The sequence below is a fragment of the Equus asinus genome, chromosome 6 (genome assembly GCF_041296235.1).
Source record: "Equus asinus isolate D_3611 breed Donkey chromosome 6, EquAss-T2T_v2, whole genome shotgun sequence".
Lineage (NCBI taxonomy): Eukaryota > Metazoa > Chordata > Mammalia > Perissodactyla > Equidae > Equus > Equus asinus.
The window spans coordinates 57,269,570-57,279,477 of NC_091795.1; positions in this window are offsets into that span (position 1 = coordinate 57,269,570).

The following is a 9,908-nucleotide window of genomic DNA, read 5'->3' on the forward strand; positions in this document are numbered from 1 at the left end:
AAAATCTAGTGTCAAAAGTAACAAGGCTCATGGCTGAATGATACAATTTCCCAAAGAGGCGAAGACAAACAGAAGAAATAAAAAGGGCTCAAAAAAGCAAAATATAGTATTAAATATATGTGACTTTAAAAGAGATTAAGAACGGCATAGCAGAGGTCTTCCCCTGTTATTATGAAAGAGAGAGAACTACAAAAAATGCTATGTATTCATGAAGGATAACATAATACAAATGTGAGAAAGGAGGAAGCAGGTGACATTTCTGAAATGTCATCAAACAGTGCCAATGAAGATTGTCTCTGACAGGGAACAGAATGAGAAAGAATGTTTTATTCAAGTATATCCAAGGAAATAAAATTACATTTAAATGGGACATGTGTCAGCTACATCAAAATTTTTAAATGAAAAACAGAAAATCACCTTCTGGGAATAAAAGTGCTATACTTTTATTCTAGGAATAAAAGTGTTATACTACGTATATTCTCATAATAAGTGATTACTTAGGTCTTTAATAGCTGAGGATTGAGACAAGCGAAACAACAGAGATTTGGCAATTTGTTGATACCTTTCATCCAACTTAGCCACCAACTAGCCTTGATTATTAGCAGTGCAACATCTTTCAGCCCTTGTTCCTCACTTTTCTAAGTAAAATAAAGGGAGGTTGTCCTCTCCAGACAGACAGAGCACTCACTGTTAAAGTAGATTACCTACTCTCCTTTGATATTTAGGCCAAATGTTTCCACCCCCCTCTTCTCTCCCCTGTCGAATTTATATCTACCAGCCTTGGGGATATCCCATATCTTCCTTGACAGCTTCAGGAGCTTCCTGCTTTCTCTCTAATTACATCATCCTTGACCACTTCAACATCCCTGTCTGAGACTTTCCAACAACCTGACCTCCTGTTTTCTCGGCCTTATTGGCTTCCTGCCACCTGCCTTCCTCAGATACTGAATGTGCTCGACCTCCAAGATTTTAAACTGAAATGCCCATTGGCAGCCGTCACCTCTTGTCTTTTCATTTCTCCCTTTGAAGCTGGAATTTGTCCTCAGGGTAACATAAATTCCATCAACCCTCAACCAGTAGTGTTGTGGTTAGGGCTGCAGATTTGAGAGTAAAACCGCCTGGGTTTAAATCCTGACCTTGCCCTTTACGAGCTGAGTGACCAGGGCCAAGTTACTTAATCTCTCTATGCCCTAAATTTCTCACAGGCTTCCTGTGAAGGTTAAATGAGATAATCCACTCAAACCTGGCACATATGAAAAATGTGATGAACGTCAGCCTCTAGTGTAAGTACTGCTTCAATGTCCTCTGTGGAGCCTGGTCACCATAGGCATCCTGGCTTTCTCCCACTCCAGTTGGTACTAGTCCCTTCTATTGTTCACTTTTTCCATCTCAGCTCCTAGGTTGCTTCATACTTTGATTACTTCCTGGATCTGCTTGGACCCTAACTCTAGACCATCAAGGATACTCAGGATTTTTTTTTTTTTTTTTTTTGAGGAAGATTAGCCCTGAGCTAACAACTGCTGCCAATCCTCCTCTTTTTGCTGAGGAAGATTGGCCATGAGCTAACATCCGTACCCATCTTCCTCTACTTTATATATGGGACGCCTACCACAGCATTACTTGCCACGCGGTGCCATGTCCGCACCCGGGATCCAAACCGTCAAACCTTGGGCCCTTGAAGCAGAACGCGCACACTTAACCACTGTGCCACCGGGCCGGCCCCAGGAACTTTTTTTATAATTAATCTCTCTTTGAGTCCTCATTCTTTTCCCCACAATAGCTATTCTAAGCCACCTCTACTTTCTTCAAGTCCCCAAATCATCCCCTCCATGAAACATTTTTATGACATAAGTTTGTCTCCTACTTCACTGGGAAGACAGAGGTCACCCTGTTAGCAGAGAATGCTTCTCCTGTACTCTTGTTTTTTCCCACGCAGAGGGAACCCAGTGAATGTAACTCTTGGCATCTCTGCCTCCGTACTCACTCTACCTTAGGGGAAGTGAAGTGACTCACCTGATCGGTAAATTTGTGCAGAATAAGCCAGCATTCTCTGACCAGCCTTTAGATCTCTCAGCAGCTGACCAGCCTGAACAGCCTGGACCAGTTGCTCTCTCCCCGGCCATAAGGTGCACAGAAGGCCAGCTCTGCCCTTGCAGGGCATGAAGGAATCTGCAGTTTGAGAAGGGAGTGTAACTCTGAAATCTGAAGGTCTCTAGTCAGACAGATGTTGAGGAATGTTGACAAATCAAAGCCTAAACTGGGAATTTAGAGGAGCTATATAAATTTAGAGGTGTGAATGGACTTCAGTGTGTGGGCAGAATGTTTTGATGTTGGCAGTTGTATGGGTTTTTAACAGCTGCAGTCTGAGAAAGAGGCTGTAAGCCTCAGAGCATGCGGCGCGCTAACCATAGGGACAGACTGCAGTTTGTGGTGGCTTGGTCCACAAGTGAGTGGGTATCTTTGTAACAGCAGGCCTCAGGAAATGCTCAGGAGCCACAAGATCCTTAGCCTAGGCACATTGACCTTTGAGTGGTCTCCGCATCCTCTGGAAAGTGAGGCCAAACAGGCAAATACTTTGCACTTGCAAAGGCTAGACAGAGGCAAGATTAGATCCTTTTAGGCATTTGTTGCTTTAAAGCTGCAAGCCGAGTTCTGGATGCTCTTCAGAGAACAAAACAAGTTCTAACTTTCAGTTGTTAGTAGCACTCAGGGCAAAGGACAAAATTTAAGGGATTAAAATTCAATGCACTAGGCTTGTCCACAGACCAAGACATAGAAAATACCCTAAGAATTACTGGCAACTTGGTGGCTGTAGATGGGCATGTAGGAGTTTCTGTGCCTTGTGAGAACATGCCTGAGAAGTTTATGAAACTCAAAAACAGAGGAAACAGTGTCTCATGGAGCAACTGGCAAAGGTATCAATCCTCTCTGGAGTTTAGAGTCTTAGGGGTACAGGCTTTAGAAACATGAATGGCAGTTTTAGAATCTTCCATTGTTGATTTTCCAGCTGAAATAAATGCAAGAATAAGATGAAAAACCTATGCCAGTCTCAGCTCACTATGAATAGAAGAGAATTTCCTCAGCTTGATAAAGAACATCTACAAAAAACCTATAGGCAACATCATACTTCACGGCAAGAAGCTAGAAGCTTTCCCACTAAGATCAGGAACAAGGAAAGGATGTCCCTCACACCATTCCTTTTTAAAATTGTACTAGCTAATGCAACAAGATGAAAAAGTAAATAAATAAAAGATATATAGATTGAGAAGGAAGAAATAAAACTGCCTTTGTTCACAGATGACATGGTTGTCCATGTAGAAAATCTGAAAGAATTGAGAAAAAAATGTCCCGGAACTAATAAGTGATTACAACAAAGTTTCAGGATACAAGGTTAATATACAAAAGTCAATTATTTTCCTATTTACTAGCAATGAAAAAGTGAAATTTGAAATAAAAAAACACTGTCATTTACATTAACATCCCCCCAAACTTTAAATACTTAGGTATAAACCTAACAAAATATGTACAAGATCTATACAAGGAAAACTACGAAACTCTGACGAAAGAAATCAAAGAAGAATTAAATGAATGGAGAGTATACTATGTTCATATGTAGGAAGATGTAATATTATCAAGATACCAGTTCTTCCCAACTTAACCTATAGATTCAACACAATCCAAATTGAAATCCCAGCATGTTATTTTGTGGATGTTGACAAACCAATTCTAAAGTTCATATGGAGAGGAAAAAGATCCAAAAATGCCAACACAATTATGAAGGAGAAGAGCCAAGTCAGAGGACTGACACTATCTAACAGAATAGAGAAACCAGAAATAGACCCACAACAATATAGTCAACTGATCTTTGACAAAGGAGCAAAAATAATACAATGGAGAAAAGACAGTGTTTTCAAAAAATGGTGCTGCCACTTGGCAAGCCATGCTGTGGCAGGCGTCCCACATATAAAGTAGAGGAAGATGGGCACAGATGTCAGCTCAGGGCCAGTCTTCCTCAGTGAAAAGAGGAGGATTGGCAGCAGATGTTAGCTCAGGGCTAATCTTCCTCAAAAAAAATAAAAATAAAAATAAAAACCAAAATATACAAAGAATACTTAAAACTCAACAATGAGAAAATGAACAAGTGGAGGGGCTGGCCCAGTGGCACAGTGGTTAAGTGTGCATGTTCCACTTCGGCGGCCCAGGGTTCACCGATTTGGATCCTGAGTGTGGACATGGCACCACGTGGCAAGCCATGCCGTGGTAGGCATCCCACATATAAAGTAGAGGAAGATGGGCACAGATGTTAGCTCATGGCCAGTCTTCCTCAGCAAAAAGAGGAGGATTAGCAGCAGTTGTTAGCTCAGGGCTAATCTTTCTCAAAAAACAAAAAAATGACATTTCACTATATACCTATTAGAATGGCCAAAATCCAGAACACTGACAACACCAAATGTTGGCAACAATGTGAAGCAATAAGAACGCTTATTCACTGATAGTGGGAATGCAAAATGGTACAGAAGACAGCTTTTGGAAGACAGCTTGGCGGTTTCTTACAAAACTAAACATACTCTACCATGCAATCCAGCAATTGTGCTTGGTATTGGTATTTACCCAAAGGGAAATTACACAACAACTTGCACACAGATATTTATAGCAGATTTATTTATAATTACCAAAACTTGGAAGCAAGCAAAATGTCCTCAATAGGTGAATGGATAAACAAACTAGTACATCCAGTCAGTGGAATATTATTCGGTCCTAAAAAGGAATAAGCTATCAAGCCATGAAAAGCCATGGGGGGGATCTTTTTTTTTTTTTTTTAAGATTTTATTTTTCCGTTTTCTCCCCAAAGCCCCCTGGTACATAGTCGTGTATTTTTAGTTGTGAGTCCTTCTAGATGTGGCATGTGGGATGTCGCCTCACCATGCCTTAATGAGTGGTGCCATGTCCGCACCCAGGATTCAAACTGGTGAAAGCCTGGGCCACCAAAGCAGAGCACATGAACTTAACCACTTGGCCACGGGGCCGGCCCCTCCATGGGGGAATCTTAAATGCATAATACTAAGTGAAAGAAGCCCATCTGAAAAGGCTACAGTTTTGGGTTTTTTTGAGGAAGATTAGCCCTGAGCTAACATCTGCCGCCAACCCTCCTCTTTTTGCTGAGGAAGACTGGCCCTGAGCTAACATCCGTGTCCATCTTCCTCTATTTTACATGTGGGACGCCTGCCACAGCATGGCTTGCCAAGTGGTGCCGTGTCTGCACCTGGGATCTGAACCGGCGAACCCTGGGCCACCGATGCGGAACGTGTGAACTTAACCTCTGCGCCACCAGGCTGGGCCCTGAAAAGGCTACATTTTTTGTGATTCCAAGTATATGACATTCTGGAAGAAGCAAAACTATGAAGACAGTTAAAAGATCAATGGTTGCCAGAGGGTAGGGGGAAGAGAAAGATGAATAGACAGAGCACAAAGGATTTTTAGAGCAGTGAATCAATTCCATATGATACTATAATAGTGGATACATGTCATTATATATTTGTACAAACCCATAGAACGTACACCAAGAATAAACCCTAAGGTACACTATGGACTTTGGGTGATAATGATGTGTCAATGTAAATTCATCTGTTGTAACAAATGTACCATTCTGGTGCAGGATGTTGATAGTGGGGCAGGTTGTGCATGCATGGGGTCTGGGAGTATACAGGAAATTTCTGTACTTTCCATTTAATTTTGCTGTGAACTTTGCTCTGAAAAATAAGTATATTTTAAAAAAAAAAACCCCACCTATGCAAGGAGGGAGGTTTCCTTGGTCTAACACATGGTATTTTTAAAAATACAGATTCTTCAGGAAAATGACATAAGAATCAATATTTTTTTAAATTTATTTATTTTTATTTCTATTTATTTATTTATTTTTGCTGAAGAAGATTCGCCCTGAGCTAACATCTGTTGCCAATCTTCCTCCTTTTTAGCTTGAGGAAGACTAGCCCTGAGCTAACATCTGTGCCAACGTTCCTCTATTTTGTACATGGGTCGCCACTACAGCATGGCTGATGATTGGTGTAGGTCCATGCCTGGGATCTGAACCTGCGAACCTGGGCTGCCAAAGCAGAGCACACCAAGCTTAGCCACTATGCCATAGGGCTGGCCCTCTAAGAATCAACACTTTAAAATAAGCACCCAGGTGACTATTTTGATCAGACAAGTCTGGAAAACATTGGTTTAAGCTATTCTATAGCTGAAAGCAATCACAGCAACTGATGGCCAAGAACTAAAATTTTCAGCTCACATGATATTACTCAACCAGGATTAGTAGAGCTCACTCTAAATGTAGCACTGAAAGGACAAGAACTTATCCTTGCGTGTTCCCTTCCAAGTTAGAAGGCCATATAACATGCTTTGGCCAATGGAAGTGATGCCAGTGGAAGAGATGTGTTACTTCTGGGCAGACATCTGAAAAGCCAGGGCATAACTTGTCACTTTCTCTAGTCCCTGTTGTGGTGATCATGGAAAAATCTGTGGAGAGTGTGTCATCCTAGTTCCATAAGTGAATACAGTGTGAACAGAACTCCCTTACAATCCAAGATGGATGTGTAGTATGAGTGAAAAATAAACTGTTGTTGTTTCAAACCACTAAGATGTTGAGGTTTTTTGCTATTGCAGCATGACCCAGCCTACCCTGACTGATACAATCTTCAAACTCTACAAACGTCTAAGCTTTACAAGAAGACAATAATATCTCAAATGTCACTCTCTGAGAGAGGAGTTAATACGGATAAGTAAATTTTTCCCCTAGAAATGGAAAATTTAAAGTGCCAAATTTAACATTTCCTAATTAAGTTTATCTTCACAGGACATGGGTTCCAGAACCTTATATCAGATCAACCATCTTGGTAAAGCTAAAACTCAGAATTTCTCTCCCTCTTACCCCTGACTCCAGAGTGTCTAACCTGGTATTTGACCCCACAAATTAATGGGCTTTGGAAACATAATTTTGCCTGGAATAACTATACTAGAGACTGGGGAATAGCTTTTTCTAAATGTAACGGGTATAGAGAGAGTGCTATAATAATTTTGCATCTTATTGACTTTTTGGACTCTCTAGAAACTCAAAGAGAGACCTGATATTAAACTAATACAATTTTTGTCCAAGCTACAACTGCTTAAAAACATTCCAACCCTATTTAAGCCATAAGAACCCCTCTAATTAAGATCGACTGAAATATGAAGTGGAAAGGATAAATCTGGATATTAATTTCTTTGAAGTTTAAATCTCAAGGGCTTCAAATTCAAGAGAATTTTACTTCAGACAATTTCTTTGGACCTTAATTTGTAAGGGGTTTTAATCTTTATACAACAATTTTCCCTGAGAATTTGATAATGGAAGAGAGTTTATGGTCAAATTTGGAGGGTCTCTGTGTTGACTGCATTTTATTATTGAAGCGTCTTAATGGTGCCATGTAGTCTCATTGCAAGCCCTTTTATATGTGAGATCAGACAATGTTTCTGAATATAATTGGTATGGAAAATCGATGAAGGGATGAATTTTCATATTTGGAGCTTCTATAATTAATATACTATTTATGGTGACTATGAAATGTGTCTGTTTTATGTCCTGTCCTAGCAGTTTCTCTCTCATGCAGGGCTTGGTTCTGGAAGGGAGCTCAGGTCGGTTTTGAGAATGCATGGCGCCTAGGCCACTCTCGCACCACCCAATCTTCCCATAGTTACCTTGTATTCACCTGCGAAATGGAGCCAACAAAGCTTCTCCCCAGTTTTGACTGCTACCCTCAGATGAACTCTCTAAGCTTTATACACCAGATGGGACTGCTTCCTTTGGGGGCATCTTTGGGTGTTTTGTTTTGGTTCCCTCTTCCTCCTCCCACATGTGAATTTTGTTGCTATCATGATGTGTCCCCACCTGTGTATATTTAGGAGCTCATACTTTGCTACCAAAACTTGTTATTGATGTTTGTGGGTTATAGGTTTTCCTAGCCAACTCGCTCTGTCTTTGTAGGAAGATATGGGGATATTAAACAACTATGCCACTTGCAACTTCCTAGAATTCCCTTTGCTTTTTTCTTGATCCCTTCATGTAGCAAAGATAATTATATGCTCACCAAATCCCTTTTCATGTTTATTCTACATTCCCTGAGTGCACACACACACACACCCCCCGCCATTAAGCATGACCATGAGACTAGTTCTGGCTAGTGAAACACCAGTGGAAATAATAGGTGTCACGTCACAGCTGTAGCAGTGAGATCCCTCTGCATCACTCCCTAGGCACAATCTTCCCCTCCAGTCATGAGCATTCAGCCCAAAGATTGAAGCAGCTGGATCAATGGGTCTTAGTGTTGAGGACAGCAATCTATAGAAGAGTTTGCATTAGCAAGAAATAAACTTTTATGTGTTAAGTCATGATTCTTTTTGGGTTGCTGCTACAGCATAAACTGAGACTACCCAGACACTTTCCCACCTACTTCCTCTATTAATTATCCCCTTTTCACCTCTTCCTCTGTAAATATGCTCAAGTATCTCCTATCCAAAAAAACTCTTCTCCTGATCCTACTGTTTCTCAAATTATCATATACCTCCCTCCTCATTCACTGATACATTTCTGCAAGGAAAATCTATATTTGCTGCCTCTACTTCCTCACCACCCACTCACTCCTTCATTCCTGGAGATCCGGCTTCTGCTTTCTTTACTCTTCAGAAACTATTTTCTTTAAGATTATCAATGATCTCCTACTTGCCAAATCACACTCAATCCTGCTCAACCTCTCTTCTACCAAGGCCCCCAACTCTGATCAAGTGGTTTAAATCTTATGATCACAGACCCCTTTGAAAATCAGGTAAAAGCTATGGATATTACTCCCAGAAAAATCACATGCACGTACATAAAAATTTTCATAAATTTCAAAAGGTTTGGATCAGCACACTTCCCCAAAGCCTATCCATAAATAGTCTAAACATCTCCTGGTCTGTACCTAAGAAATAAACAGAAGTGAAGAGCGTCATCCATTCCCACAAAACAGTCACATGGAGTATTCTTTCACTTCCTGATGTATTTTTCTATATCACCCTGAAGTTTTGTCTCCTTTCTATTTCTTGCATTTCTGTAGTGGCTTCTTACCATCTATTCCCCCATTCACCTCTCTCCTCATTCAATCACGGAGTACTTGTACAGTAAAAAACAACATTGTGTTCCTCTTATGCCAGAGGAAATGACAGTATAGCTGGGAAAGAGACATGCTCACATTAAAACTTGAGTAATAAAATAAGGAAAAATATGAATAAGTGGGAGATATATTGAAATATTTGTGAGGAAGAGTCAGACACTGCTTTCTGTAGGAGTGGAAATGTATAGTGGGCTTTGAAATTTGGGCTCGGTTTTGATAGGCAGATAGAAGGGCCAATGCGTCAAACAGAATAGAAGGTATTACATGAGCAAGAAGAAATAGGTAAATATAAATGACATGTTGGAGAGATCACAAGTAGGCCCCACTTAGATTGACCAGAGAGGACACAAAGTTAGATAAAAACAGAATGGTAGGTTGGGCCCAATTTTGTGTTAGCCTTGAGTACCAGATTAAAGAGTCTGGGCTATTATTTTGCGGATAATAGGGAGACACTGAACATTTTTGAGCAAAGGACTAACAGGATAAAAAATCAGTTTTTAGAAGATTAACCTGCTAACTGTTTAATAAAGAGATGAGGAACACCAAAAGGAGGAGAGTTAGGAGACTGTGAAACAATCCATAATCCGAACTTGTGAACTATAGAACTGAACAGTTTGAGAAGAGTAACATTAGCAAAAGGGGCACAGTTGATACAGTAGTCATGAAGACTCGCTGCTTGGATCTCCCTTCAGCTAGAAGGATGCAGTTAGCTGACAGCCTCCA